The 27659-nt window shown below is 45.0% G+C and overlaps 1 long non-coding RNA gene across 1 annotated transcript in view; it reads left to right on the plus strand.

Annotated features, from left to right (window-relative positions):
* Positions 1-387: 387 nt before the first annotated feature.
* LOC138752240 (uncharacterized) overlaps positions 388-27659 on the plus strand; it is a 192176-nt gene continuing 164904 nt past the window's right edge. Inside the window, exon 1 of the long non-coding RNA XR_011350440.1 lies at positions 388-674. This is a non-coding gene — a long non-coding RNA (uncharacterized lncRNA). The remainder of the gene's footprint in view (positions 675-27659) is intronic.

The raw sequence follows: 27659 nt of genomic DNA on the forward strand, positions 1-27659 counted from the left end.
AAACACCCAACCCCAACCCACTAATTTTCCCTTGCAACCGCTGCAACCGTGCCTGCCTGTCCCGCATCGGACTTGTCAGTCACTAACGAGCCTGCAGCAGACGTGGACATACCCCTCCGTGAATCTTCGTCCGTGAAGCCAAGCCAAAGAAGAAGATATCGGCAAACTTGTCAATATCATTGGAATTGTGCCTGGACACCCATTCACGGGTGTATAATATGTAGAGCAGTGGGCTTAACACACATCCTTGGGGTTCGCCTGTGTTGATAATCAGTGAGAAGGAGACATTGTTTCCAATTTGTACTGACTGTAGTTTTCTGATGAGAAAGTCAAGGATCTAGTTGCAGAGTGGGGGGGGGGGGGGTACAGAGGACAAGAGGCCCAATGATGAACAGAGAAACCTTTAAATTCTGAATTGTTTGTGTTCCAAATGTTTTGAATCTCAGAAGCATTGCGACCAGTTAAACCATGTTAAAACCACTTATGGAGAACATGGAACAATATGTCAGCTGATTGGATACTCCCTGCTCTCCTCACATGGGAAAACACTTGTTTTTAACAGAAAGACTCGAGATTGACAAGAAGACACACATGTATAATCAATCAACCCTTCAAAGATTCTGTGAAGCTCCTGGGGACTGATTCACCTGCCTAAGGAGAGAAAAGTATTTGTGGTACGTACAATTCTAACTGCATTTTCTGTGGTCATTTCAGCAGGAATTGAGTTCAGTCGTGTGGCAGAATGAGTCAATATCATGTCTACGTACAGCACAGTATTCTCTTCTCAGTTGGTTTCTTGATTTCACTTACCTGCCTACCTATTTCTGAACAGGGCCAGCACTGACGGTCCATGCTGATCTGACTTTATGACACTGTAGTGTGGATTGTGGAGGGTCACGTGGCCTCTCCATCTGGAACCTGATGGGACTTCTCCATCTGAAACTAGTTGGAAATCTCTTCACCTGTCGATCAAGGTTAGACTCTGCCCACCCATTGGTGCACACCTGACCATTGGCCCTTTTAATCACCTCGTGATTACCTGGGCTAGACCCTAAAGGTCACTGCACTATGTATTCCACCACATGCAGTAGCTCTTTCTGATTTGCTCTAAGACGAACCCTGCTGGAGGAGTTGTTGGTAAGGTGTGCACTACATGGCGATCGGGGCTATTGTATACTGTTGTAATTGAAGATAGCATCTGAGCTGTCCCCATTCTAGAAAAGGAATGGCGGGTATCATATTATAGTCCTTGGCTGTGATAAGTCTACAGAAACAGTTGCTTGTATCTGTAGCATTAAGCCCAATGTGATACGGTTGTACTGTGCTGTGAGAGTGTAAGCAATGACTAGTATTGGTAGTGTTAAGTCCAATGTGACTGGTTGCACTGTTGCATGAGTGAGAATGATTATGTTATCCCATGTGTTTCAATAAAGGTTATTTCTGCATTCAGCCTGTGCTCAGACTTGCCATTCTTTGAACCCACCAAACTTTTCCCTTCTGACACAACAGGGCACACTCTGCTGCGAGTTTAATTTTATAAAAACGTGTCCCACCAGTTGCTGAATAAAAATCTCTCGGGTGACCATTCCCTTGCAGTCCATTGGTCACTTTTATTTCCATTATTTCCTCTGTGGTTAGACCTCCTATCATTTCTTCCTTTTTACAGATTCCTCCCCTCTCCAATCTCCACAAGATTCAATATCTTTTGATCTTCCTACCCTTCTGTCAATGCACCCAGTTGACACCATTTAGTTATTATGATGACACCTTGCTCTCTGCTGCTCTTGGCATCCTTTTGAAGAATTATTAAGACGGCATCTCATCACCTCAATTTAAGTAGTAACTTCAAGTGCCCCATCCTGCTGACTCATTGAGCGTTTAACCCTGAAGAGGGAGCAAACCTTGCCCAACCCCTCATGTTCACAAATCCCTTCCAGCATAAGATTGGTAGATTGGTAGATTGTTAGTAGATTTTGGTTAGTAATCATCTACTTCATCCCAGCTTCATGACTCTGCTGTTAGAAGTAATCATTTCCGCTGTATGTCTCAGATTCTCACCATTTAGAGTGTATTTCTTTGTTTTATTTATCCTCCCTGTGGGGGAGTAGCAGCTTTAACAGTCTGATGAGGGGTATATTAACTATTACAACAAACAACAACCAGCATCTGACAACTTAGAAATGTACTTTAGTTGTAATCAGTTTTGAAATGTAAAGGACAGCTGTAGAATCAAACACTGCTGTCTGTGAAGGGAGAAGGCTGCTGGTTCACAGCAGGAGCCTATTTTAAACTGACAGGTCAATTCTTGCTGTTAAATACTGCGCAAAGAAAATGGGACAATCCAGTCGACTTCTCCATGCCATCGCCTCCAACCTTGTAGTTCTCCAATCCCACATTGTGCACTTCTATCTTCTGCCCTGAACTCACGACCATAGCCCTCATGAGCCCCTTGTTTTTGCTTGCTCCTGCCCCACTGAACTGGTCTTCTCATACCTGGACACAATCTTGTCTCACCCCACCCCCCCCCCACAACAGCCCCTACCCACTTACATCTGGGACACCACATCCTTGACGTTCTGATTCTCTGGCCTCATCACTTTGCCTTCATCATGGATATGCAAGTCGTTTACACATCCATTTCCCACTGGGAAGGCCTCAGGGCCATCCACCAATTAATCCCCATCAGTTAACATTTTCCTGCACTTGGTGGAACTTGTCCCCACATTTAACAACTTCTCCTTTAACTCCTTGCATTTTCACCAGATCCAGTATGTAGCCACAGGCACACGTATAGGCTCAGACTACATCCATAGCTCTTCTATTTATCATACTTCTGCTCTTACCCCATTGCATCCAGATGGAAAAAAGAACGTCCCTCTGGTCCTCACTTTCAACCCTACCAGCCTCAGCTTCCAGCACATTGTCCTCCAAATGCCAAGCCAAGACCAGATGGCATTAACATCGATTTCTGTTCTTTGCTAGTCCATTCTCCCTCTCTTCTCTACCCCACACCCCGCCTCCACCAGCTCTCCATCCCTTCCCTCCCTGTTCACTGGGCCGTCGCCACTCCCCCTGTTTGCGTTGCCCCCCTCTCCTTTATCCACTATGGTCTCTTGCCTCTGCTCGTCCCATCCCTCTCCATTTTATTCAAGTGCCTGTCTACATTTTGCTCATATCGTGATGACGGGTCAGGCCCGAAACATTGGTATGTATCTTTACTTTTGCCATTTAAGTACGTTGTTTGACCTGCTGAGTTTCTCCAGCATTGTGTTTACCTCCTTCATAGCATTTGCAGACTCTCATATTTCACTAAATTATTCTCCAACACTACTCTCGCCTATAGCATGATCCCACCACCTGCTTTTCCCTCTCCATCCCTATCTGTTTTTTTCAGGGATGTTTCTCCCTGAGAATTCCATGTCTGCTTTTCCCTCCTCACATCACCTTCCACCCCCTTGGACACTTCTTGTTTTAATGCAGAAAGTCCCTACATCTCTCTCACCTCCATCCAGGGCCACGAGCAGACTTTCCTGGTGAGCCAGAACTTAACATGCACATCGTCCAACCGGATCTACTGCATTTAGTGTACCCCGTGTGGTCTCCGCTGCATTGATGACAACAAATGTGGAATGGGTGACCCACTGTTTGTGGGTCTAAACTTCAGCCTCCTTTAGGCAACTGTTTTAACTCTGCAACCATTCCTACACTGAGATGCATATCCTTGGCCTGGTGTATTGAGAGCTAAACTTGAGGAACAGAAAATCGTATTCCTCTTGGACAGCCTTAAACCTAACAGCATTGATGCATCATCAATCACTCAGGACACAATTGTGGAGAAACAAATAGGCTTTTATTCCCTTGAGAACATCGCATATCCCTACTGTTTGGCTGTCCTGCACTGAGTTGTAGGGGGCCGTGGAACAGCCACCTTTATACAGGAGCTTGTAGGGAGGGGCCACAGGTACAACTGGCCAATAGCCATGCTTGACCAGATCATTACACATTACAGTGGTACAGTGGTGCCACATTCACCCCTTGTTTTTAAAAGGAGTCTGGTGGGGTGAAGTGGAACTTACAAAGTTACACGTTTACAATTTGAAAGTTATAAGTTCAGCCCATCAGGTGGTCTGGTCATTTGCTGGGACCGTCATAGAACTAGTTGCGGTGCAGCAGCAGAGTCCTGGATGGTCTCGGGCACCTGCTTGTATTCATCATTTTTGTGCCTAGTGTACCCTCCCTCGGGGCGAAGGTAGGAAACCAGAAGTCGGATGCATCGTGTGAGTCCATCCAGATATGTATATTGGGGTTGGCATGGAGAAGGTGGATCCTTTTGACCAATGGGTCAGACTTATGGTTTCTCACATGTCTCTGGAACAGGATGAGCCTTGGGGCTCATACTACCATAGTGGTAGTGTGGTCCCTGTCGCAAATTTCCTGGGGAAGGAAAACATATGTTCATGTGGTGTCACTTTAGTGGCAGTGCACAGCAAGGACCTAATAGATTGGAGGGCCTTCAGGAGAAGCTCCTGCCAGTATGGAGACTGGGAGGCCCTTTGACTGCAAGGCCAAGAGGATTGTCTTCCGGACGGTAGCTTTCTCCCTCTCCACTTGCCTGTTACCCTGGGGTTGTAACTGATAGTCCTGCTCATGGCAATGCCCCAGGCCAACAGGTACTGGAGCAGCTCGTCACTCATAAAAGAAGGCCCCCAGTCGCTGTAGATATAATAGGGGAAGCCAAATAGTGTTGAAGAGACTGTTCAGGGCCTTGATGACTGTGGCAGCGTTCATGTTGGACTAGGGGATGGTAAATGGAAAGTGGGAGTATTCGTCGATGATGTTAATGAAGTATATGTTACAGTCTGTGGAAGGAGGAGGTCCTTTAAAGTTGACACTGAGTCGCTTGAAGGAGCGAGTGGCTTCAATAAGTTGTGCCCTGTCTGGCTGGTAGAAGTGCAGCTTGAACTCAGCACAGACCTGGCTGTTCATTGTCAAGGTCCTGATCTTGTCAATAGAGTACGGCAGGTTGCATGCTTTGGCAAAGTGAAAAAACTTGGTGACTCCAGTGTGGCAGAAATCATTATGGAGGTTTTGCAGTTGGTCAATCTTGGCACTGGCACAAGTCCCACAGGACAGGGCATTTGGGAGCTCATTAAGTTCCCCTGGCTGGTACAGGATGCCACAGTTATAGGTGGATAATTCTATTCTCCACCACAGTATTAGTGTTTTTGATTTTGCCCCGCTGCTGATCGTTGAATAAGAATGTGATCAGTCAACAAGATGAATCTCTTAGTGGCCAGGTAATGACACCAGTGCCCCACTGCCTCTTGGGCCTCTTTCTTGACTGAGGAATGTTGAATCTCGGAGCCTTGCAAGGTGCTGTGAAAATAAATGTGACCAGCCTGCCAGCTAGGACAAAGTCTGATGTGCCACTTTGTACCTGAAAAGGGGTGGATTCATCCATAGCATGCATCATGGCCTTGGCGATGCTGAACTTGATGCGGTTGAAGGCTGCATGAGCTTCCTCCAGTAGGAGAATGACGTAACTTTGATAAGAGAGCAGGCCTTGTCCGTACATGTGAGGACCCTCTGACCATAATAGGAGAAAAGCCCAAGGCACCTCTTCAGGGCCTTGAGGCTGTGTGGAAGGGAAAGCTCCAGGAGTAGTTCCATGTGGTCTGGGTCTGGGTCAGTGAAGCCATTCTCCACGACACAGCCAAGGATGGCCAGGCGAGTTGTGTAGAACATGCCCTTGACCTTGTTGTATGTCAGATTCAGGAGCTTGGCTATCTCAAGAAATCTCTGGAGATTGGCATTATGGTCCTCCAGGTCATGGCTCCAGATGGTGACATTGTTGTGATACGGGAAAGTGGCCTGCAGCTCATACTGATTTACCATCTGGTCCATGTCCCACTGGAAGATTGAGACAATGTTTGTGATAACCAAGGGGATCCACAGGAAGTGGTAGAGGCGGCCATCCACCTTGAATGCCGTATACTGGCGGTCGTCTGGGCGGATGGATAGCTGATGATATGCTAACTTTAGATTGATGTTCGAGAAGACCCAATACTGACAATTTGGTTGACCATGTCGTCAATTCGCGGAAGGGGGTATGCATCTATTTGAGTGCATCTATTGATGGTCTGACTGTAATTGATGATCATTCTATTATTTTCCCCATTCCGCTATTTTCCCCATTCCGCACTACGCTACCTGCGCTCTCCAAGGACTACTGCTGGTTTCAATAACCCCTTCCTTAAGTAAGTGCTGTACCTCTGCCAGGATGAAGGCCCTGTTGCTGGCACTGTTCCATCTGCTTTTAGTGGCGACGGGTTTGCAGTTGAATGAGGTTGGCGAATCATGACTGAGGGGGGACTTTAAGTGTGCAGAGCTCAAAAGTCGTGCATGGTGAGTGGTTTGGTTGGTGAACATGTACAGTGAGGGGTTGATTATCGAATTGCTGATTACAAATGGTGAGAGATGGATGGGGCCCTTCAAATGCGATCATCATGCTTTTAAGATGAAAATCAAACTCCAACAGTACAGCAGTGCAGAGCTGCGACATTACCATCAAGTCTAAATTTGTCATATGCAGTACCCCGCATCAATAAAATCTCAATACAGAAACCCTGAGCATCTGCTGTATGCGACTTGGATGCCAGGGTGACCTTCTGGTTCAGCAGCAGTACTGTGAGGAGGAGGCTCTGCACCGTATCTGGATGTGTAAAATTTTCTGTGCTCCTGCCAGCAAACAAGCAACTTGCCACGTGGATGTTTACCTTGATGTCCATCTTTGACCTGGCAAGTTGGTGTGGACTGTCCTTGTTGAGGGTCTCTGCATATGTCCACAGTAGAAGATGGCAGTGTCTAAGAAGGCAGTTCCCCATGGCCCACGCGTGTTGTTGCTGGATCTGGAAGATGGTGGCCTCCTTGGCCTGCATGAGGGGCAGCTGTGTCCTGAGGGTGGCATCCAAGATGACGCTGCTAGGAATGGATTTGGACATGTGCTCACAGGGCCCATAGATATTTGGCATTTGACTCACCGGGTTGTTGCTTTCTGGTCACTAGAAGGTGTCTAGAATAGACAATGTTGATCTTACACAGGTATTGCCCTTTGAGGGTGTCCATGGCCTCCTGGTATGTTGTGTCCCTGATCATGGAGTACACCAGTGCACCAACCTAGGAGTGCAGTACTTGCAGTTTGTCGGTCTCCGATTGCACAATGGTAGAGGAGACCTGCAGGAATGCCTTGCAACAGGACAGCTAGAGTTTGAAGCTGGTAGATGCCTCAGGCGATTGAGGGTCGACTTCCAGTTTTTCTGGTTTGAGGATCTGCTCCATTGTAGAAAACTTCAAGTGAATTAAATTGATGCACCATCAATCACTATTGTGGCGAAACCAATAGGATTTAATTCACTTGAGAACATAACATATCCCTACTGTTCAGTTGTCCTGCACTGAGTTGTAGAGAGCTATGGAACAGTCACCTTTATGCAGGAGCCTGTGGGGAGGGGCCGCAGGTACAACCGGCCAATAGGCATTGTACATTAGAGGTTTACCACAAGTATGAACATTGATTTTTTTTTTCTAATTTTAGGTAACCCCACCCTCATCTGATTCTACTGCTTCCATCTCTTCTTTACCTACACCAGTGATTATAATTTTGTCATTCCTCCTCACCCATCATCTTCCTCATGGTTTCTCTTCCTGCCAATCTCACTACTATCTCTACAGCCCCTTTCTCCCTCCCCCACAAAAAACACTATGCTATCTTTTCATCCATCACCGCTAGGTACCTCCTCCAGCTTCTTTCTTCCTTGTATATGTAATTTCATCCTCATCTATCTTTGTAAAGGGTTCAGACCCGAAATGATGACTGACCATTTCTACACATGGATGCAGTCTGAGTTCCTCCAGCAATTCTTTGTCTGCTCAATTCCTAAAATCTGCAGCTTTTGTGTGTCTCACTTGTCCATTGTTGTTCTGCTGTCTGAAGCTTCTTCCTTTGTAAAAGGTTTTCCTTTATTATTTAAATGAATGCATATAATGGATAAAGTGTTGAATAGTAATTTTGATGCAATTAAAGTTTTACAAATCCAGTGGTCATTTTATATCTAAGAATGCCAAATCCCTCTCCTGCTGGATTCTCAGGGTGAATTTCATGTGGTTTGCAACATTTCAAATTCAACCATAAGCAAACTCCTTGTTCAATAACAAGCAACTCTCCCCACGTCATTTATTGTTGCATCTTGGTTGTGTTGTAAACACAAAGCAAGTGTCATGGGATTGGCAATATGAAACTTTTGGGCATGAGAATAATAAATGTATAATTATATGTACTGCATATATGTGGTATTTTGTTCTTCCCTGAGACAGCAGAGGTCACAACAGATTCAGCTGCATATCCTGTCACACTTTTGACCTTAAGTTGATGACATTTTGGTTGATTTTTGCAAGGCATAACAAAAGTAAGTGATCTTCCTGAGCAACAAAGCACCATTTTAATTTTTTCCACCCAAATCTGTGACTCTCCTAGCTCAGAAACAATCTTCACGGTGAAAACGTGCATGGTAATGCCCAGTGAAGCATGTTAATTCCTGCTGAAGTCCTCTGACCTCTTTAACTTGCCTCTTCTGGCCATCAGGAAAAGTGAAAAAACTCCTCACCTTAAATACTTTTACGTTTCTCTTTTCTAAACCTCAAGAACTCTCATTACTGAATACCACCTTTGCATTTTACCACTAAACCCTCAAACTCTAGACTTTAACTTTTCATGTGACTTCTCCCATGTAAAATGCTGCGTCTTATTTTGTATTTGTACATCTAACGGCTCTGGCTTAACTTTGTTCCTTTTCTTGCCTTTCACCTTTTTAAGACCCAAATTATTATTTTCTGGCCTAGATGCTTTTCAAATCATGGGACATCCTGCAGGTGCCCTCCCAACTCTTCAGAGTAGCTTTAAACTGAGTTCTTGGGCCCTACAATATAATTACTGTTGCTTTCTTTCATACAGTTTATGAAACAAACTTTTAGCTCACTTCATTGGCCAGATCCACATTCCTGAACAAAAAGCCTTTAATGGAGTTTAGGCCTGCAAGGCCAGTTTTATTGCTCACAATTGAACATCATGCAAGAATGATTTTCACTGCTAGGACCTCACCCAAAATTAGCATAAACTGTGCAAAATTCTATGGGTGTTTTTCTTTTAAAGCATGTTACAATTTCTCGCCTAAATTCAAGACAATATTATCCCTGTTAGCCAGGATTTACAAATTCCTTTTTTCCCTCGCTATAAATGATGTGATTTCGATGACTTCTAAATTCATAGTCATCTGGTAAGGATACTTCGGCCAACATGAATGTGAGATTGGCATAATGGGACAGTTATTTTTTCTTGGCTCATCACCTTTTAATTTGAAAAATTATGTTCTCTGTTCAATTTATTTCCCAGACTTGTAAAAATCAAAGGTTTGATTTTTGCTTACCCGTCATGTAAATATCAAAATCTCAGTTGCCTTTAGAGTTCTGTCATAGGTGTCCACATGGAGTATTGAATTAAATATCACAGTCTCTGACACTTGTCACAACAAATTAATGGGGTTCAGGATAGTCCTGCCAATTCAATTGGAGCTCAACACATTAATCTTGTCAAGAATCTCCATTGCATTGCATTGCTTCTGCTTTAAATAGTTTTAGTGCTGCATGTCTTGTTGCTCAGTGCAATCTTAATATTTCAACCCTGATGCCAGCACAGCAGCAGGCTGATGCAAAGAATGTCCTTCGATCCCCCTCAGGTATACATTTCAGTGACAAAGTCAAACAGAAGAATAATCACATCAAAATGTTTCAGATGCTGAGAATTCAATAAAAAAAAACAAACCCTTTCAGTCAAAGAGGCCTGCTTGCTTGGAGGTATCAATTAGACTCAAAATTGCAGAACAATAAAACTGTTCAATGTGCCATTTAAGATGGGGCTGATATGCTTTAATATTTTCATTATGTATTTTTGGCATTTGATCTTTGAAGCATCAAATATTTTCATGTTTCTCCTTAAGCCTGTGTGCAAGCATCATTGAGCAGCTGACAACAAAAAAATGTGAAAAATCTTTTTTTTTATTTAATGCATTGACATTTGCCATAATGGCAGTGTGAAACCGAGAATACTGGGGTTAGTTGGTGGGTATTTTCACCAAGAAAATTAATCAGGCTCTGTATTTGGGCAATATGATGTGTTCTGCTGTATTATCTTCAATGTGCTGTTAGGTAATCTGTGGCATCAACCAAGACACTAAATCTTTGGGCTCAGCTATTTAATAGCTCAAAGTCTCCAGTGTGAGTATGGAGTGAACATCTTGCATTTTCTGTGTATGGTGCTTTGAGAAATTATGCTTAAGAAGTTAAATCCATTCTATAGGTGGCCAGCCACTGTGTGTGAAATGGATAATTCAGTGCATTTTACATCTGGGTTTAATATACCTAATGGGCTGTGGCATTGTGAATGAACACAATTGTGAATGGACAATTTATTCGGATACTCGGCAATCATGGTGCAAAGGATTACTGGAATTTGTCATTTAGAAAGCATAGTAAATATTTTGTTTGTAGGTTAATTCTATTGTACTGAAAACTGGGTGGATGAAATGGAAAAGTAATTTAACAAAGAGGCTAACAAACCTATTCAATCTAACAATAAATTCTGTCCTCAAACATGTATGTGACAACACAATTTTATTGTATATTTATTGCGACTCTTGATCATACTTTAAAACCATCTGGGATTGCAAAATACTTCAAAAGTTTAACCTGACGAAACCGTATTCTCCACAGTGCAAACACACCTGCAGACTAATGAGTCTCAAAGAGTTGTTTGAGCAGTTGAATAGTCATTGTCCAGTCCCTCTGCCCATTGATCAGCCTGGTGGTTCTGACTCTAATACTTCTATATCATTTTCCTGACGGGAGTAGCTGGAGGATGCTGCATGTGGGGTCCTCTCTGATTTTGATGTCCCTCTTTTAAACAGCCATCCCAGAAAATCGCATTGATGGGAGAGGATGACCCCAGTGATCCTCTTTGCTGCTTTTAGGGTCCTGTGGATTGACCACCAATCCAAAGCAGCAACTGTATGACACTGTGATGCACCCAGCCAGGACAATCTTGATAGAGCTCCTGAGAAGGTTGACAGAATAGTGGCTGGTAGCCTTGCCCACCTCTGCCTTCCAATGAAGTGCAGTTGCCTTCCTGACAAGTGAGGAGATGTTGTATATCCAGGATAGGTCACTTGTTCAGTGGACTCTGAGGAACTTGGTGCACTTTCTCCAGTACTGAGCTCTAGATGTGCAGTGGAGGGTGGTCATCACTGGTCAGCCTGAAGCCCACAATCATCCCATTTTCTTGTCCACTTCAAGACTCAGGTTGCCATTTCACGAGATTTTCCAACTCTTCTCTTTATCGTGACTCACCGTTGATGATGAGGCCGTCAAATTTGAGTCACCTGCAAATTTGATGACTCTGTTGGAGTTGTACCTGGATTTGCAGTTGTTAAGTTTATTGTCATATGATTGTACAGGCACAACCCAATGAAACAGCGCTCTCCAGTCCTTGGTGCAAAACATGCGGAGATACAACCAGATATAACACAAATACAGACAAAAAATACATATGCAGGACAAGTACCTTATCTATGCAAATAAATAAATAACTAATTTGTGTCCACAATAGATCATTTGTTAAGTGAACTCCAAGGAACTTGAAGCTCTCCACACTCCACTACAGAGTTGTTGTGTAGTGAAGGGTGGTCATTCCTCGTCCTCCAGAAGATCACGATCAGCTCCTTCATCCTGTCCATGTTGGGAATCGGGTTGTTACTCTCACCCCATTTCATGAGATTTTCCACCTCTTCTCTGCCGTGTGACTCCTCGTTGTTGCTGATGAGGCCAGCAATGGGTCAGTAGTGTGAACAGAAGTGGGCTGAGCCCACAGCCCTGAGGGCGCCAGTGTTAGCGTTTACATCCAAAAGGCACACAGAGATGCACAAGCACTCAGACTGTGAGCTCCCAGCTATCATTGGAAATGGAAAGCAGGCCGCAACAAAAATTGTACATCGTGACATAGCCCTGTGATATTGCTGATATAGGAATGTAACACCCGTCATCACAAATGTGATTGACACCCCACAAAGAAGGACTTTGATTGCTTATATTATTAAGTATTTACTTGACAATATTAGTGTATTAATGCTGCTCATTTCATCTGAGTGATTATGATACAAGACTTCTAACCACTCAGAATATCAGGAGTGCTCCCATAATCATAGTCCACCTAAACTGACCTCTGCCATGGGCCCAAGATTAAAGTCTGCAGAAGCCCCTTTGAGGATGATCCACCATTATTATAATTATAGTAAATGACTATATCTGGATCAAAGAGGAAAGGTGTTAAAAATCCACTTTGCCCACCTAATAGGGGAAAATCACAAATTTCCTCAGATGGATTCACATGTGAGCGTGATTCATAAAGTTGATGTTCAGCCTTGGTCACCGAGGCTTAACTTAATTAAGTTTGATGAGATCACAAAGAACCAGAATCCTGTTCATTTTCTGCTTCATGCTACAAATATTATCACAGCAAAAAATTAGTTTTAAAATCTTTGGGGAAAAAAAATGAGCAACTTTTCCATTTTTGGAATATAATTTGTGTTAGGTAAGAACAAAATAATTAGAAACGGTTTAAGGTGCGCATTTTGTCCCTATTCTGCTATTAGTTTAATGCCAAAAATGAGGAGAGTCATTAAGTATACCTTCCTGCATAATTTCCCATCTTGTTTCTTCAGTTCAGCACCAAACAAGCTGGAAGTTGGTGAAGGCATAAACACAGAAACAAAGCTAGAAATATTCAGCATGTCTGTGGAAAAAGAAAAAAGGTTAATCTTTTAGGTCAAAGACCCCTTGTTAGAACTGGGAAAGACAGAAAAAAATACTTTTCCAACATCTATAGTCCCTTTTCTTTGATTCTCAGTTGGTGATGGGACATCAGAACTTGGCTAGATATCAGGACTCAATCGAGCATTCTTTTGATTTCAGACATTACTGTTTTGGAAACTTGAGTTCCCTGTCAAGGTTGACAGTAACACCTTGCAGGATGTCTCACTTTTTGAGTAAGAAATTGAACTGTGGCTATGGCATAAAGCTCAGGAAGAGATCCAATGAGAAAGAGAAGCAATGGGATTTCTCCCTCTTGTCTGCCCCAATAATTATCCTCAAATTTCAGTAAGTTTGTATTTCATTGCAATTTTCTGCACGTGGTTATGCACAAATGAGCTACTTTTTATCTACATTACAACAAGTGTCAACATCTTATGTGTACTTTTTCATTGGTTGTTGAAGGTCATGGACAAGTGGGTTGAAGGCACCACTTCTGTGATGACAAAACCTTTGACCATAATTCATGAAAGTCCCCACATTCATCTGTTTCTTTTTGTTAATCATGCTGGATGTTAGTAGAAGAACAAATACAGTAGATTAAGCCTTCCCTGGTTTATGCATGGTCATCTGGTGTCATAGGGCAGTAGGAATGCCAAATTGTCCCTCACAGAATAACTTTCCAGTGAGGACAGTACCTCCCACTACTGTATGAACTGTGTCAGCATCCTGCAAGTGGTACTTAGAGAGGCAGACAAGGAAGGTCAAGCTCTTAAGTTTTTATTCTCCTGATAATGTCAGTTGGAAGAAGCAATGAGGGCAGCAAGAACTCAGAATGTATACGTTGTACAGTAGATGCGATTTTCTTCAACTTTCATCACCAAAACAAGTCTAGTAAAATTGTGAGTAAATGAACGTGTTGGATCCTGAAAGACATTATTACCAGACAGAATCACGGGCAGACCAAACCCTATTTGGCTTCACCTTCAATGCATTTGTTCACAAGATCATTAGGGGAAATGATTATCCCCATTTGCTGTCTTCACAATGACAATGTGCTCCATTTGATTATGCAGAATTGTCACAACAAATCTGGCACCTCACATTGGACATCTAGTGTTGATAGGTTCTTGACGAGTAAAAGGTGCCAAAAGTTATGGAGAGAAGGAAGGAGAATGTGGTTGAGAGGAAAATTGCATCAGCCATGATGTTAATGGCAGAGCTGACTCAATGGGCCAAATGGCTTGATGTTGTTACTGATACATCTTATGGTAACAAGAATTGTTGTCCACCAAAGTCTGCAATCATTTTGCACACTGATCCTGGTTCAAAAAATTGAAAATTGAAAAAAGTGTTGGAAATTAAAAAAAAGGAAATTAGCAGGTCAGGCAGGTTTTGTGGAGAAAAATATCTCCAAATTTTCTTCTTCTGATTTGAAGATTATGTTATGTGGCAAACTGGTGAATCTACAACACATAAACACATAGATGGTAATTCATGGAAATACAATCCTTTAGATCATTGGTTTCCAAACTTTTTTTTCCACCCACATTCTTCTTTGGCTTGGCTTCGCGGACGAAGATTTATGGAGGGGGTAAAAGTCCACGTCAGCTGCAGGCTCGTTTGTGGCTGACAAGTCCGATGCGGGACAGGCAGACATGGTTGCAGTGGCTGCAGGGGAAAATTGGTTGGTTGGGGTTGGGTGTTGGGTTTTTCCTCTTTTGCCTTTTGTCAGTGAGGTGGGCTCTGCGGTCAGCCTTGTCTAGCATGGTTCTGATGTTCCAGCATGCTAGCTTGAGTTTGTGAGCATCTTTTGAGGGGGAGGACGTGGAGGGGGAGGACGTGGAGGGGGAGGACGTGGAGGGGGAGGACGTGGAGCAGGAGGATGTGGAGGGGGAGGACGTGGAGGGGGAGGACGTGGACCTGTCCTCGGGCCTGCGCAAAGGAGCTTTTAGGTGGAGTGCAGTGCGCGCAGTACTGGCCCCACCCTTTACACCCATGGTTCGTGTGCCGTGGCCGAGCAAGCTGGGACGTGGCAGTGAGGTCCTTGGGTCATAGGTTTTATATTGGAGTGTCCTTCTCCTATGCAGGTTTCTTACCCGGGCTGGAGGGGTCTGCCTCCCCTCCTAGGTCGGTCCATACTGCCCGGACCGGGGCCGAGGCCGCCGCAGCTCTCCCTGTGCCCGGACTAGGGCCGCCACCTCCAACTCTCTGCCCAGACCGGGGCCTCTGCCTGCCTCACTCGACCGAGGCCGGGGCCGCCGTCTCCCCCTTGCTCCTGCCCGGATCGGAGCCGCCGCCGCCTACCCTCAGCCCGGACCGGGGCAGGGGCCGCCGCTGCTCTCTCTGTGCCCGGACTGGGGCCACCGCCTCCCACTCTTTGCCCGGATCGGGGCCTCCGCCTGCCTCACTCGACCGAGGCCAGGGCCGCCGTCTCCCCCTTGCTCCTGCCTGGATCGGGGCCGCCTCCGCCTTAAGTAATCCCTATGCTATCAGTGTTCTGTGATTAGTAAGGGATTGCTTAAGGTGGTATGAGAGTGGGAAGGGAAGGTTGAGAGTCACTGCTCTAGATCCAATTGTTATTGAAATATTTTGCTTGAGAAAAATTGTCATTGGCCCATTTCCTTTGGAGTTATGAAACCGTGCACATAATGATTCAATTAGGTATGATTAAAACAGTGGTTTTCAACCTTTTTCTTTCCACTCACATATCCCCTTAAGTAATCCCTTACCAATCACAGAGAACTTGTGGCATAGGGATTACTTAAAGTGGTATGTGAGTGGAAAGAAAAAGGTTGAAAACCACTGCTGTAGATGGTTCTGTCCAATTCCACAGCAAGCAAATCAGATCCAAGCTCTGTTATACCACCCTGCTAGTCATGAAAGATGAGAAACAGTGATGCTACTCATGGAAGGAGGCTCAGCAAGCACCCCCCTCCCAAAATTAAAAAAAAAACAGACCTTGCCAGAAGTGAAATAGAAAAAGGCTATGTATTTCATCTAAAGTTCTTGGTGGATGACTCAGCTTGATTTTCTCATGTGGTCTCATTCATTTCATTAAATTTCAGTCAAATTAATTTGTTCCATATATTATCAAGGAACACCTAACAGCAGAGGGTATGGACACCAATAGCATCCTAAGTGCAGTACTGAAAACCTGAGCTCTGGAATTAGCCACAGTGCAGCCTACCTGATAGAAGTAGAAAGCTCTGCAAACATGCTCAGATCACACAGAGCAGAGCTAATCAAATCTGGCCGGTTACTTTGCCACCTGTGTGGGATATCAGGAATATATTTAATGGATTTTTTTTTCATCTTGCCCAAATGGTGAATGTTGTTCCAATTATTTTTAAGGTCCTCAACAGGTTGGCACACAAATTGATATCATGATTAAGAAAGCAAATAGTGTGCTGGCTTCATCAGTCTGAGGATTGATTTCAAAAGCCATAAGGTAAGGTTGCAGCTCAATAAAACTCTAGTTAGACCATATTTAGAGTATTATGTTCAATTCTGGTCACCTCATTATAGGAAGGATGCAGAATCTTGTGAAATGGCATAGAGGAAATTTACCAGTATCCCTGGATTGGAGAAAATATAATATAAGTTAAGGTTAATCAAGATTGGGCATTTCTCTTTGGAGAGATGAAGGATGAGAGATGAATTGACAGAGGTATATAAGATTATGAGGGGCATAGATAGGGTGGACAGCCAGCACCTTATTAAAATTTATTTATTTTTTGTTTTTAATTTACTTTTTATTTATAATGTGATAGAAGCTGATTCCAGCCATCGAGACCCTTGCTGCCCAATGATACACAATTAACCTATAACCTTGTACTTTTAGAGGGTGGGAGGAAACCAGAGTAACTGGGGTACACCCATGCAGATCGGGGAGAACATACAAAAGCCTTACAAAAGGAGCTGGATTCAAACTCGGGTTGAAGGCATTACAATAGCGTTGTGCTAACCATCCTGCCCTAGGGCGACAATAACAAATATTAGAGGACATCTGTTTAATGTGATGGAGCAAAGTTGAGAGGAGATGTCAGAAGTAATTTAATTTTACAGAGAGAGTGGTGGGTGCCTGAAATGCTTTGCCTGGAGTGGTGATGGAGGCTGCTGCAATAGGGATATTGAAAAGACTCTTGGATAGGCACATGGATGTGACTTGGAGGCAATCAATATGGGTGGACACCATATTGTGTGCCAAAGAACCTGTACTGTGTGATAATGTTCAATGTTCTGTTATTCAGGAGACTGCAGTTTATTAATTGCCATTGATCCAACATCCTTAAATAGTCCTCTCTCTCCCTCTCCACCAATGTAATATGGCTGCATTCTGTATCATCATCAAGTTATAGACTGGAGACTTTCAAGAAGCCATCACCAACACCTCAAGACATTAAGGCGGCCATTCCAAAGGAGGACATGGTCATAGGTTTCCATATACTACCACATACACATATATAAATATAGAGAGATATTGATATTTATATATACAGTGTTTTTACATTTGTTGTTTTTGCAGTACCATTTAAATTAAATCAGTGTCAAATTTGGACCTCAGTTGGTGAGTTTAATCATTTAACCACTGTGTTGGTGTGCCCCAGGTTGCTGTCATTTTGCATATTAACCAGCAAATGGTTAATTTACTCCAAATACAATTGGTTTGGAGACTGGTGGGGGGAAGAAACTACAACAACTTCTCCCAATAAAAATTATTGCTTTTCTTCCAGGGAACAAATAGCAAAATGTGGGTGGCATGGATAGCATAGTGGTTACCGCAATGTTGTAACAGTGCCAGGGTCTGGGGTTTGAATCCAACACTGTCTGTAAGGAGTTCTTCCTGTGTCTGCGTGGGTTTCTTTCGGGCCCTCCGCTTTCCTCCCACCCTTCAAAATGTACCAGCTTGTGAGTCAACCAGTGTAATTGGATGACAGAGACTTGTGAGCCAGGAGGGCCTGTTACTGTGCTGTATGTCTAATTATTTTTAATTAAAAAATATGGTGAGTTAAAGATAGTTGTATCTTCTTTGGCTTGGCTTCGCGGACGAAGATTTATGGAGGAGGTAAAAGTCCATGTCAGCTGCAGGCTCGTTTGTGGCTGACAAGTCCGACGCGGGACAGGCAGACAAGGTTGCAGCGGTTGCAGGGGAAAATTGGTTGATTGGGGTTGGGTGTTGGGTTTTTCCTCCTTTGTCTTTTGTCAGTGAGGTGGGCTCTGCGGTCTTCTTCAAAGGAGGCTGCTGCCCGCCAAACTGTGAGGCGCCAAGATGCACGGTTTGAGGCGTTATCAGCCCACTGGCGGTGGTCAATGTGGCAGGCACCAAGAGATTTCTTTAGGCAGTCCTTGTACCTCTTCTTTGGTGCACCTCTGTCACTTGCAACTGTCACCAAACTTGATTGTCAGGAAAAATGCCCAAATGTGTCCATAGTGGTTGAAAAGAAGGTGGCAGAAAATTGGGTGATTTCTATCACAAACTTGAGTTCCACTCATCTAATGACGCCAGATTCTTTGAGCTTCCCTCATCAAGACTGAGTTGCTGATAATCTGTGCTTGGATTTTTATCAGTAGTTTGGATGAGTCGATGAATCTCCGTGCTGCCCTGGGACCTCCAGCAATGGGAAACATGCCTGTGTATACGTCGCAAGCTTCCATGCCTCATGGGAGCTCAGATATACAATGATCGGCTCAAAAGAATGGCATTTACTGCTGTCAGAAGGGTGGAAGGATTAGCAAGCATTTCATCCCCCTACCAAAACCTTTAATTCCGATCAAAAAAAAAACAAAACCAAAAGCAAATGAATTCTAGCAATTATTCCTGTAGGTTAGAGGATCCGGTCCAAAGTATAATCTGACGTTCCTGTAGAACACTGATGGAAAGTTGTGCAACTCTATCAGATTAAATGGTAAACTGAGGCCCCGGCTGCCATGTCAATAACATTGTATCCACTTAAATGGAGGCATGGCTAGTTATTGTGCACCTGTCTTCAGTCCCCCTCGTGAGATGTTCTCCTGTCCCAGTTCTTAATGGCATCTAGTGAGCGCAGACATTGGATTTGATATCTTGTGAAGAGAATTGAATTGCCTGAAAATGAGCTTCTGGTGGTGATCTCATAAGGAAACCTAATGTAGCAATTCTGGCTGAACTTGATGGAGAATCCTGCAACCTTCTCCTTGGCATGCACGTGCTGTGCTCTGCTATTGAGGATGGGGATATTATTGTAATCTCCTGTTGCTGGCTATTTAATAGTTTACCATAATTAACTGCATGAAGCGCTAAGACAGCAGAGCTCTGATTGGATTTTTTTTTAGTTCTGTCTATTTCATGCTGATTCATTGCAATGAAGCATTATTTTTTGGCTCTGCTAGCTGTTGCTCCTGAGCTGCCATACTGCACATCTCATTGAGTCCGAATTGATCTCCTGAGTAATGCTAAAGTGGTGTCCCTTTGGCCTTTGAGGGTATAACTACTGGTAGTGTAGATTTTTGCTGCTTGACCACAGCATCTTGTGGATGACCAGTTTTGAGCTGACAGCTCTGTTCTGCATCTGTTCCATTGAACGCATGTGCCATCTAGACAATAGGATAGGGGGTGCTTTCAGCGCCAAGACAGGACATCACCTCCTCCAGGACTGTGAAGGGGCCACTTCTGCTGGCATTGTCAAGGAGAAAGTCATCGATTTGCCTCGTCTTCCAGATCACTCGCTCTCTGCTGGAGATCAGGTTTGGCAGCTGTGCCCTTCAGGACTCTGGGAGCTTGCTCTGTGGTGAGGTATCTCTTCATGTTGGTCATTGAAGTCCCCCACATAGAGAACATTTTGTGACCTTACTGGTCTCACCGTCTCTTTCAAGTGTTATTAAAATTGGAGGAGCCCTGATTATCAGCTAAGAGATGACAGTAGACGGCCATAGAACATTGAGCAGTACAGTACAGGGGACAGGCTCTTGGGCTCATCACACCATGATGCCAATCTAATCCTATCCAACTACATGTGTTTCCATATCCCTCTATTCACTGACTGCTGAAGTGTCAGTCTAAATGGCTCATATCATATCATATCTACACCTACCACCTCTTGTGACAATGCATTCCATGCAGCTACCACTTTTTTTCTCCAAAAAATGTATTTCCCCTGTAGTGGCTGGTGCTGCTGGAGAGGTTACGCCCATCTCCAACGTAATCATGCCATCCGACTGGCGGCATTACGATATGCTTTCTGGGATTGCTTGTTTAGTGCTACCTGGGGAGCGGACAACCAGTGAGCCCCTCTCATCCAAGGGTGTGGCGGTTTCCCTAGCTCCACCTGATTGGTTGCCACTGGCCAGCCCATCAGAGTGGGGTGCTATGGCCATGTGCTGCTGAGCTGAGCATCAATATTGAAGCACGTAACCCGTCTTGGCTGGCTGTGTCAGGTTGCCGCTTCAGGCATGGTGTGTTTGGTGGCCTGCTACATGACACCCCTCTCCCCCCCCCCTAGAATCTTGTGCTTGGGAGGCCTAACCCTTTGGCGTAGGGGTGGGTCATGGATCGGGTGGTCAGAATCAAGGAATGCTGGCTTGAGATGGTCCAGTGTGAAAGTCTTGTTTTTCCCTCCCATATCCAAGAGACACGTTGGCCCATTGTGTCATATAACTGTGTATGGGCCTTTGTAAGGACTCTGTAGTGGGGGTCTGTGTGTCCCCATCTGACAAAAACATATACTTACAAGTCTCAAGTTATTTAGGTATGAATGTTGTCTGTGAGCTGTGATGCTATGGTTGTGTCGGGGCGAATGTGCCCAGGCAGGCCCTGTAGGGAAATCGTCCCCAATGTCTTTGGCAGGCATTCCCCCGGAATTATTGATGGTATACCGTACATCATTTCAGCTGCAGAAACCTCCAGGTCCTCTTCAGGAGCGGTCCGGATCCCCAGGAGTACCCACAGGTGCTCATCCACCCAGTTAGGACCATTGAGTCTGGCCATGAGAGCTGCTTTAATGTGTTGATGGAATCACTCCATCAAACCATTGACCTGAAGATGGTAAGCTGTGGTATTGTGGAGCTGAGTACCCAGGGCATTAGCGAGATTAGACCAGAGGCCCAAGGTAAATTGAAAGCCCCTGTCCGAGGTTTTATGCTCTGGAACACCGAACCTAGCCACCTAGTTGTGCAAGAGGGCCTTGGTGCACATTTCTGTAGAGGGCTGTGGCAAAAGGATGGCTTCTGGTCAACTGGTCAACTTGTCTACTAGGGTCAGTAAATAGCGTGCGGCTCTGGATATTGTTAGGGAGCCCACCAGATCTATGTGGATGTGATTGAAATGGCATCATGGCAGTTGAAATGACTGTGGGGGGTGGTGGAGGAGCTTTAGTGTGGGTATGGATTTTTGAGGTCTGGCACTGTGTAAAATTCCTGACCCATTGGCTGACCTCTTTGCAGAAGCCATGCCAGAAGAATCGACTAGAAAACATTTTGACAGTTGTTTTGATGGCGGGATGTGCCAGGTTGGGTATGGCCCCAAAAATGTGCCGCCTCCAGGTAGTGGGAATGATGGGATGAGGCTTACCCATAGATGTGGCCCAGCTGTACGTCCTCCAACTGGAGGTTGGTAATCGCAGTACGATACACATTGATGTCCTTGTCCGCTGCCTGTGCCTCAGCCAGAGCCTTAAAATCAATGCTGACTGTTGAGGTGTGTACTGCCTGTAACGCGGGACATGATAGGGCATCAGCCATCATGTTGGATTTTCCCACAACATGCTGAATGTCAGTAGAAAATTCGGAAATAAATGAGATGTGCCTCTGTTGCCTGGCTGATCATGGGTCGAAAACCTTAGTGAAGGTGAAGGTGAGGGGCTTGTGGTCTGCAAAAATTGAAAACTCCCTGCCCTCAAAGTATCTAAAATGTCTGATTGCCAGTTACAATGCCAGGAGTTCACTGTCAAAGGCACTATATTTCAGTTCATGTGCCCGCAAATGTCTACTGAAAAATACAAGGACTTGCCAGTGTCTACTCACCCAATGTTCCAAGACTCCCCCTACTACTGTGTTAGAAGCATCCACTGTTAGAGCGTGGATCATCAGCTTTAGGGTGTATCAGGAGGACAGCATTAGCCAGGGTGTCTTTTGTTGCTTGGAATGCATCGAATGCCTGTTGGATCCACAAAATTGTTTTCTTTTTACTGGCAGGAATCTGTGGTAAAAATTCACCATGCCAGCAAACTCTTGTAGTCCCCTTACTGTTGTAGGCTTGGGGAATGCTCGAATGGCTTCAACCTTGTTGGGTAGTGGTTTAGCCCATGCCAGTCAATCCTATGACCTAAAAAATCAATTGAGTCTTTGCCGAACTGGCATTTTGCTGTATTAATTGTCAGGCCAAACTCACTCAACCTGTGGCACAACTGTTTGATGTGAGCGGTGTGTTCGGTACGGTCATGGCTTGTAATCAGAATGTCATTGAGGTAGATGAATGCAAACTTCAAATTCCTGCCCACAGCATCCATAAGTCTTTGAAAGGTGTGTGATTTAGGCCCAAGGGCATTCTGAAGAATTGAACAGCCCAAATGGTGTAATAATGGCAGTCTTTGTGATATCCTCAGGGTGGACAGGGATCTGATGATAGCCAGGTATTAAGTCGATTTTGGAAAATGTCCGTGCCCCCTGGCTCACCAGGGTTTGCAGGCTTGGAGGAAGATTTGCTGGTCAGTCTGTTGAGGGACCTCCTGGTAGGCCATTGTTGACAAGAAGAGGCCACATGGTTTGACGAAACGCAGGTGTCCCTTTTTGCTGCCCTGAGTAGGAAGGCTCTGGAGGCTACCTTTATGGGGTCTGCAAAGTCCTCTTTGGCTATGAGTTGCTTGATGTCCTCGGGTAACCTGTCCAGGAAAATTTGCTCGAATAGAGCACAAGGGGTATAACCATCATTCAAAGTGAGCATGTCACTCATGAGGGTGGTTGGGGCCCTGTCCCCAAAACTGTCCATGTGTAGCAGACGGGCAGCGTGCTGGCACTGTGAAAGCCCAAAAGCTTGGGTTAGTAGCTCCTTGAAGGCCTGATACTTCCCTTGTTCTGGATATTTCTGGAGGAAGTCGGTAATGCATGCTGCTGTGTCCTGCTTGAGGGTGCCAACCATATAGTAGAAGCGGGTGTCATCAGCTCTGATGTTCCATAGGGCGATTGGCCTCGACTTTAACACCTATGACTGTGATGTCCAGAAGCTGGGCAGCTTCAACTAGACAGTGTTGATTGCAGGTTGGTCGCTCATTCTTCAGGTCCATGATGTTGGTTGGACCAGTCACCACTGTAGCACCTACTATTGCTGGAGAGGTTATGCTCAGAGACACACACTACACTGATTTATTGTCCTGGCAGCTTTGCTCATAAAGGGTTCAGAAGCCCATTTCTGATGTCATCATGCCACCCAACTGGTGGCATTACAATATGCTTCCTGGGATCGGTCATTTAGTGCTGCCTGGGGAGCGGAAAATCTGTGAGCCCCTCTCATCCCCGGGTGTGGCAGTTTCCTTAGTTCCACCCAATTGGCTGCTGCTGGCCATCCTATCAGAATGGGGTGCTGTAGCTGCGTGCTGCTGAGTCGAGCGCCAATTTCGAAGCATGTAGCCCATCTTGGCCGGCTGTGTAGGCCACGGGATCCTGGTGTCTCATCGTTGCTTCGGGCATGGAGAATTCGGCAGCCCACTGCCCCCCTCTGTTTCAAGCTCTGGCCTGCCAAGTTTGTCCAACATCTTCTTCCAGCTCCTACTCACCAAACAACTCAACATCCCGGTGTATGTTTTCTGCAACCTTTCCAAAGCCTCCGCACTCTTCCCACGCTGTCAAGTCAAGTTTATTGTCATCTGATTGCACAAGTTCAACCTGAAAAAACACATTCTCTGGTCCTCGGTGTAAAACTGCAGACACACAACCAGACATAACACACATACATACATATGCAGGACAAATAAATAAATATTGTTTCATGAATATGCAAGTCTCGGATGGTTAATGTGAGTTGTTCCTTTGGTTGTTCAGCATTCTCACTGCCCTTGGGAAGAAGCTGTTCCTCAGCCTGATGGTGCTGGTTCTGATACTCCTGTATCACTTTTCCAACATGAACAGCTGAAAGATGCTGTGTGCAGGGTGGAAGGAATCCTCAATGATTTTGCATCCCTCTTCAGACAGCTATTATGGTAGATCCCTTCGATGGCTGGGGCGGGGGGGGTGGGGGGTGTCTGGTGAGAATGCAGTGATCCTCTCTGCATCTGTTATTGTCCTGTGGATTGTCCTCCAATCCACTTCTCTGCAGCAACTGTACCATACTGTAATGCAGCCGGCCAGGATGCTCTACCATGGAAAACATCTGATCTACTAAAATGCAACATATAACACCTTATGTGTATTAAACTCCATCAGTTATTTCTTCAAATAAATTTCTAACTAATTTATATGCTGTATATTCTGTTATATCCCTTGACCAATCTTTCACTGTCACCTATGACTCCACCCATTTCTGTGTTGTCATATCTATTAATGAGCACCTTCATTTTCATTCAAATCGTATTTATCACAGACTAATCCATGAAGAACACAAAACGCTGTTCCACCACTTGGCTGTTGGTCTGCTCTCCTCTCCCTGCCCCTTCTTCCCTCCTTCCTATCCCCCATCCTTTTTTCCGGAGCCTGTCTGCTTTTTGCACATAGCTTGATGAAGGGCTTGGGCCCAAAATGTTGATGGACACCCATATGGACACTGCTGAGTTTCTTCAGTACTTTTGTGTATTAATTTAAATCCATCACGACTTTCTGTTGTATATAACCAAGCTAACTTTAAATCCAGTTCACTAACTCACTAGAGATATTGTGTGATGCAATCTTCAGGACCCACCTACCATGGGTAACCTTGTCAAATGCTTGACTGAAGTCCATGCAGACAATCACTTCTGGTACCTTCATCAATCATCTTCATCTCCTCAAAATATTCAATCAAATGTGTCGACAGGACTTTCAACAAACAAAGCCATGCTGACCTTGGGTATGTTTTTTTCCAAATGTGAATAAATCCTTTGCCTAAGAGTAATCTCCAATAATTTCCCTTCTATGAAAATTTAGAGCGGGATTTGAAACCCGGTCCCAACCACTGGCTCTTTAAAGATGTTGCGTTAACTGCTATGCCAACATTCCGCCCTTCTAAATGAAGTCAGCGGGTCTTGCCGTGTCATGCGAGGTAAAGATATATAAACCACATTCTGAGCCTGAGCCCTTCTTTAAGGTAGGCCTGCTGAGTTCCTCCAGCATTTCTGTGTTTTTGCTATAATCATAGCATTGGCAAACATTCACACAAAACAAAGTCCTTTTCATGGATAGATGACGCATTTTAGCTGTCTCGATGAGCAATGACCATTTTCGTTACCCATAAACCCCCACGCAGCTGGAATCAGTCTAGGAAATGCAGAGTGATTTCAGCTGCATAGGGGATTATGGGTAATGAAGATGTCCATTGATCCTGTATTAAAACCAAAAGAGGCTCATACCGCCGGGCTCCGCCGTGCCCTTGTTTGCCTCCTTCTGGCCTGGCTCAGCTGCCGGGGGGGGGGGGGGGTTCCCTGGACACTCAGTGACTCCTCCCTCGGGCCCAGCTCTTGCTGTTGCTCGAGCTCAGCCACTACCTGGCGTCCCCTCGGTTTCTCTCCCTCTGGCATCAGCTTCTCCTTGTGACAGGCTCGCATATCTCCTCCTTCCTCCCAGGCCGTGGAGCTCACCACATGGGTCCCTTGGCCCTCTGGTCCTGGCAGCTTGGTGGGGCTCTGACTCTCCTTGCCCCTGTTGGTCCTCCATAATCTTTGGGTTGAGTTCTCTCCTCAGTCTCTCCCCGCTTGCCCGTCGGATTTGCATTGCTGTTCTCTCTCTGCCTGAGCTGTGTTCTCTCTTCGTTCTGTTTAGAACACCTGAAAATATACTGTACGTGCAGTTAAAAAAAGTTTGGTTTTTGGAAGTTTTCAGAATCACGGATAAAGGGATAAGGACCTGTATCTCTGTCAAGGCCTAGCATTTCCTCCCTTTTGCTTCCCTCACTATCCTATAATGTTTTTACATCTCTCCCTGATTTCACCATCATTTATGTCCTTTATGACAAGGACTTGTTAAGTTTCCAAGCAGTGGCAATGCAAGTGGATCTGGTGTTCAAGAAGGCAGTGTGTTTGCCTTTACTAATACCCTGCACTGTGTGAAAGTTGGTAAGTCATCTTGCTCTGTGTAAAACTTTAATTAGCCCATTGTTGAAGTAGTTTGTACAGTTTTGATTGCCCATGTCCTCTGGCAGGACATAGAACACTACAGCACAATACAGGCCCTTCATCCCTCGATGTTCTGCTGACCCATATATTCCTTTGTACAAAAAAGTATTTAAACCCTCCCTACCCTGTAATCCTCTATTTTTCTATCATCCATGTGACTGTCTAAGACTCTCTTAAATGCCCCTAATGTTTCGGCCTCCTCTGCCACCATCCCCAGCAAGGTATATCAGGCATCCACAGTGGTTTTAAAAATAAACAGCTTACCCCTGATGTCTCCCCTAAACTTCCCTCCCTTAACTTTGTACATATGCCCTCTGGTGTTTGCTGGTCCTGCTCTGGGAAACAGGTGCTGGCTGTCCTCCCTATACATTCCTCTATAAAGAGAAAGATGATGGCGCTGTCAGAGCCTGGTAGCTCTGCTGCTGGTTTGGACCCGCGGGGAGCATAGATGTAGTGTCCAGATAGATGTAGCTGACGGCTGTTGGCTCCGCACCATCTTTGAGCGGCCCATTGGGGGGAGCTGATAGTGGTTTTAGTTGAAATCCTGTGACCATGGAGTCTGCACCCAAGATGGTGGCACCTATTAATTGGCATCAGTCACGAAGGGTTACAGGCTCCAGGGAAGAGGCAGATTCGAGCAGGGCACCAGAGGACAGGAAGATCACCCTCTCCCCCAACTGAGAAGGAGAAGTGGAGGAGATGGCAACCACGGCAACAGACCAGAGAGGGGAAGCTCTGCGGCTGAGTATCCAGTGCATGTGGCGGGGTGCTGGCGACTCGAGGCAAAGAACTTGAAGAGGCTGTGAGCTGCTGGAGACTGCTGCCGGGGTACAGATTGCTGGAGACTGGCTCAAACTGGCTGGACTGGTACCAGGTATTGGAATCAGGATGTGAAGGGGTGCCAAAGGCGCTGAAGGGTTCCTGACAGTGTCAGAGGTTTGGATCTGGAGCTCGGGTTGCAAATGGTCTGGGCTGGACTCTATGTGGCTGTGGAAGTGCTTGTGGTGAATCTATGGATACTCAGTGACTCTGGGGGGAATCTGTTTTGCTTCTCTCTCTCTGACTGCAAGAGGCACTTAGATTTACCACAGGTAGGAATTGCTTATCTGTAGGCAAAAAGGAATTTCATTTAATATGACACTGTTACTATGATAATAAATTGAAACTTGAATCAAGTCACCTCTTGTCCTGCTGTGCTCCAAAGAGAAAAGACCCAGCTCTGCTAATCTTGCCTCTTGTTTTACAATCAAGGTAGCATACTGGTAAATCTCCTCTGCACCCTCTCCATAGCTTCCACATCCTTCCTATAATGAGATGACCAGAACTGAACACAATACTCTAAGTGTGGTCTTATCAGAGATTTGTAGAGTTGCAACATGACCTCTCTACTCCTGAACTCAGTCCCTCTATTAATGAAGCTCAGCATCCCATAGGCCATCTTAACTATCCTATCCTGTGAAGGATGTATGG

Source organism: Narcine bancroftii, chromosome 1 (assembly GCF_036971445.1).
Source record: "Narcine bancroftii isolate sNarBan1 chromosome 1, sNarBan1.hap1, whole genome shotgun sequence".
Classification (NCBI taxonomy): domain Eukaryota; kingdom Metazoa; phylum Chordata; class Chondrichthyes; order Torpediniformes; family Narcinidae; genus Narcine; species Narcine bancroftii.